Here is a 5179-nt window from a genome sequence, read left to right on the forward strand (position 1 = left end):
GAATTCTTTTTGATTTTTTTTTTTTTTGGTATGGGGATTGAACTAAGGGGCACTGGACCACTGAGCCACATCCCCAGCCCTGTTTTGTATTTTATTTAAAGACAGGGTCTCACTGAGTTGCTTAGTGGTTCTCTTTTGCTAAGGCTGCTTTTATTTTCCCCCTAACTTTTATTTATTTATTTATTTATTATTTATATATAGCAGCAGAATGCATTACAACTCTTATTACATATATAGAGCTTAATTTTTCATATCTCTGGTTGTATACATAGTATTCTCACACAAATTTATGTCTTCACATATGTACTTTGGAAAATAATGATCATCACATTCCACCATCATTAATAACCCCATGCCCCCTCCCTCCCCCTCCCACCGCTCTGCCCTATTAGAGTTCATCTATTCCTCCTATGCTCCCTCTCCCTATCCCACTATGAATCAGCTTCCTTATATCAAAGAAAACATTTGGCATTTGTTTTTTTGAGATTGGCTAATTTCACTTAGCATTACCTTCTCTAACTCCATCCATTTACCTGAAAATGCCATGATTTTATTCTCTTTTATTGCTGAGTAATATTCCATTTTGTATATATGCCACATTTTTTAATCCATTTATCTATTGAAGGGCATTTAGGTTGGCTCCACTGTTTAGCTATTGTGAATTGTGCTGCTATAAACATTGGTGTGGCTGTGTCCCTGCAGTATGCTGTTTTTAATTCCTTTGGTATAGACGGAGGAGAGGGATAGCTGGGTCAAATGGTGGTTCCATTCCCATTTTCCAAGAAATCTCCATACTGCTTTCCATAGTGGCTGCACCAATTTCCAGGCCCACCAGCATTTTATGAGTGTACCTCTTTCCCCACATCCTCGCCAACATTTATTGTTGTTTGTATACATAATAGCTGCCATTCTGACTGGAGTGAGATAAAATCTTAGAGTGGTTTTGAATTGCATTTCTCTAATTGCTAGTGGAGATGAACATCTTTTCATATATTTGTTGATTTATTGTACATCATATTCTGAGAAGTATCTCGTCAGGTCTTTGGCCCATTATTGATCTGGTTATTTGGTTTTTTGGTGTCTAGCTTTTTGAGTTCTTTATATACCTATGATGAGTGCTCTATCTGATGTGTAAGGGGTAAGAATTTGCTCCCAAGATGTAGGTTCTCTGTTCATCTCACAAATTGTTTCTTTTGCTGAGAAGAAACTTTTTAGTTTAAGTTCATCCCATTAATTGATTCTTGATATTAATTCTTGCACCACAGGAGTCTTATTAAGGAAGTTGGGGCCCAATTCCACATGATGGAGATTAGAGCCTACTTTTTCTTCTATTAGGCACAGGTTCTCTGTTTGTATTCCTAAGTCCTTGATCCATTTTGAGTTGAGTTTTGTGCATGGTGAGAGATAGGGGTTTACTTTCATTTTGTTGCATATGGATTCCCAATTTTCCCAGCACCATTTGTTGAAGAGGCTATCTTTTCTCCAATGCACGTTTTTGGCACTTTAGTCTAATATAAGATAATTGTAGTTTTGTGGGTTAGTCTCTGTGTCCTCTATTCTGTACCATTGGTCTACCAGTCTGTGTTGGTGCCAGTACCACGCTGTTTTTGTTACTATTTCTCTGTATTATAGTTTAAGATCTGATATAGTAATACCACCTGTTTCACTCTTCCTGGTAAGGATTGGTTTAACAATTGACAGACCTTTAGCCATGCTGAAGAAGAGAAGAAGAGAGAAAACTCAAATCACTAACATAGGTGATGAAAAAGGAAATATCACAATGAACACTATAGAAATACAGAAGATAATTAGAAATTATTTTGAAAACCTGTACTCCAATAAAATAGAAAATATAAAAGACATTGACAAATTTCTGTAGTTATATAATTTGCCCAAATTGAATCAGGATGATACACAAAATTTAAACAGATCAAGTTCAAGTGATAAAATAGTAGACACCATCAAAAGTCTACCAACCAAGAAAAGCCCAGTACCAAACAGATACACAGCCAAATTCTACAAGAGTTTTAAATAAAAATTAATACCAATACTCTCCAATTTATTTCAGGAAACAGAAAAAGAGGCAGCACTTCCAAACTCATTCTATGAGGCCAATATCACTTTGATTCCAAAACCAGGCAAGGACATATCAAAAAAGAAAAATAAAAAACTTCAGACCAAAATCTCTAATGAACAAAGATGCAAAAATTCTCAATAAAATTCTGGCAAATAGAATACAAAAATATATCAAAAAGATAATGCACCACGATCAAGTGGGATTCATCCCAGGGATGCAGTTTTTTTTCAACATACAAAAATCAATAAATGTAATTCATCACATCAATAGACTTAAAGATAAGAATCATATGATCATCTCAATAGACACAGAAAAAGCATTTGACAAAATACAGCATCCATTTTTGTTCAAAATACTAGAAAAAACTAGTGATAACAGTAACATATCTCAACATCATATAGGCTATCTATATTAATCCCCAGGCCAACATCATTCTACATGGAGAAAAACTGAAGGCATTCCCTCTATAAACTGGAACAAAACAGGGGTACCCTCTTTCGCTACTTCTAAATAACATATTTCTTGAAACACTGGCCAGAACATTTACACAGACAAAAGAAATTAAAGGGGTACACATAGTAAAAGAAGAACTAAAATTGGCACTATTTGTTGATCATATGGTTCTATACCTGGACATCCCTAAAATGTTCCACCAAAAAACTTCTAGAACTAGTAAATGAATTCATCAAAGTATCAGGATATAAAATCAACACCCATAAATCAAATGCATTTTGAAATATCAGTGACAAATTCTCAGAAAGGGAAATAAGGAAAACTACACCATTCTCAATAGCCTCAAAAAAAAAAAAAAAAAAAGAAAGAAAGAAAGAAAGAAAGAAAGAAAGAAAGAAAGAAAGAAAGAAAGAAAAAGAAAAAAAACCTTGGGAATCAATAAAAGAGGTGAAAGATCTATATAATGAAAATTACAGAAATCTAAAGAAAAAAATCAAAGAAGATCTTAGAAGATGGAAAGATCTATCTTGCTCTTGGATAGGCAGAATTAATATTTATATCAAAATAGGCATACTTCCAAAAGCACTATACAGATTTAATGCAATTCAGATCAAAATTCCAATGACATTCCTCCTAGAAATAGAAAAAGCAATCATGAAATTCATCTGAGGCTGGTTTTAAACTTGCAATCTTCCTGCTTCATCCTTCAGAGCTGCTGGGATTATAGGCCTGTGGCACCACATGGGGCTTTTTTTTTTTTTTTAGTTTCTTAGACTATACTTCTTAGCATTAAATTCTTTCAATATTTTTAAATTGAAAAGCTTTTAACATTCATTCATCAAAAATTGTTTCAGTAGACCTTAAATTCTTATTTGGTAGCTATTTTATTCCTCCAGCAGGCAGGAACACAGTCCCTCCACTACCACAAATTGTGCAGTAGAGTTTCCCACATTTGGGGAAATTGAAGGGGTCAGCACTTCCAGAGTACAACGAGTAAGCCTAGACCTGGGAAAACCACCTTTGTGATTATGGTGTCTCCCCTGACAGGTAAGTATTGTTACTATTATTTCAATGTGTTTTTTACCTCTGTTGTTTCTAATGAGAAATTGGCCATTTATTGTATCATCAAGATGTATATGAGGCATATTTTGAACACTTCTCTCTGCTTTTGCCTTTCAATATACTGATGTATACAATTGTGGTTCTTTTGTGTTTATAATATTTGGGGTTCATTGAGGTTGTAGGATCTGTAGGTTAATTTTCCCATCAAATTCTGAAAGTTTGGACCACTGTTACTTTAAATATTTTTCTAACTTACTTTTCTTCTCCTGGAAATCTTAATCTCACATATTGAGATGTTTGCTATTGTGTCACAAAATCACCAAATATGGGGGGGAGGGTGTCAATTATTTCTTTACCCATTCGTTGTATTTTAAATTTTCTGCTGCTTTATCTCTAAGCTTACTAATTCTTTCTTCCACTATCTCATACATTTCAAATCTACTAAACAGCAGAGATTTTAATTTTAGCTATTACAATTTTGGGTTCTGGAATTTAAATTTAAATTTTCCTTCTAAAATTTTCATTTCTCCATTGAGTCATATTTCCTTTGGTTATTTGAACATGAATTCATTTAATTTTTTTTGAAATTAAATGAATAATACATACTTAATACATACTTTGACAACTCTAAATCTAACATACAGATCCACCTGAAGTCAATTGTGATTGAATGTTTCTAAAATTTTTTTCCAGGTTATGGATCACATTCCTATTTATTTGTCTAGTTCGTGAATAACACTTTGGCTGATAATTGTTGCATGATAGATAATATACTATAACCATTCTGGATTTGTTTGTTTTCTTCCAAGGAATGTTTCTTGTTTGTTTGTTTTAGTAGTCAATTATGTTATTTACAGTCATATTTGTGAAATACTTCCCCACTGCAGTAGGTCAGTATTGACTTATTTTTTAGTGCAATTTTCTTAGGATCCCCCCTGTGTTTGCATAGTTTAGGGATAAATCAATAATTCTAACAAGGATATGCTGACACTTCAAGCCAATATGATTCCCACAAGCACCATCCCAGCTGTGTATGAGATGAGAACTATAGGTAAAGGTGTAGCAAAATCACATTTCTCTGGTCTTTCAGTTTTCACTGAGCTCTCTGGGATCTGTTGAACATTCTTAACTTATCCATCAACCAAGCATATTCAAAGAATATGTCTCATTTCTTCTCTGATTCTCTTGCTTTAAACTGTTTCAATTGGGAATCAATTAAACAAAAGAGGTAAAAGACCTCTACAATTAAAACTATAGAACACTAAAGAAAGAAATTGAAGAAGACCTTAGAAAATGGAAATATCTCCCATGCTCCTAAACAGGCAGAATTTATATTGTCAAAATGGCCATACTACCAAAGCACTATACAGATTCAATGTTATTCCAATTAAAATCCCAATGTCATTCCTTATAGGTATAGAAAAAGCAATCATGAAACTCATTTGGAAAAATAAGAGACCCAGAATAGCCAAAGCAATCCTTAGCAAGAAGAGTGAAGCAGGAGGCATAATAACACCAGACTTTAAACTATACTACAAAGTTATATAGAAACAAAAATAGCATGATATTGGCACCAAAACAAACATG

The 5179-nt window shown here is 33.6% G+C and overlaps 1 non-coding gene across 1 annotated transcript; it reads right to left on the reverse strand.

The window, feature by feature from the left end:
• Window positions 1-3428: 3428 nt before the first annotated feature.
• Window positions 3429-3585, reverse strand: LOC120891048 (U1 spliceosomal RNA). The gene has a single exon (XR_005735481.2). It is a non-coding gene; the product is annotated as a U1 spliceosomal RNA (small nuclear RNA).
• Window positions 3586-5179: the final 1594 nt, after the last annotated feature.

This window comes from Ictidomys tridecemlineatus, chromosome 11, assembly GCF_052094955.1.
Source record: "Ictidomys tridecemlineatus isolate mIctTri1 chromosome 11, mIctTri1.hap1, whole genome shotgun sequence".
Lineage (NCBI taxonomy): Eukaryota > Metazoa > Chordata > Mammalia > Rodentia > Sciuridae > Ictidomys > Ictidomys tridecemlineatus.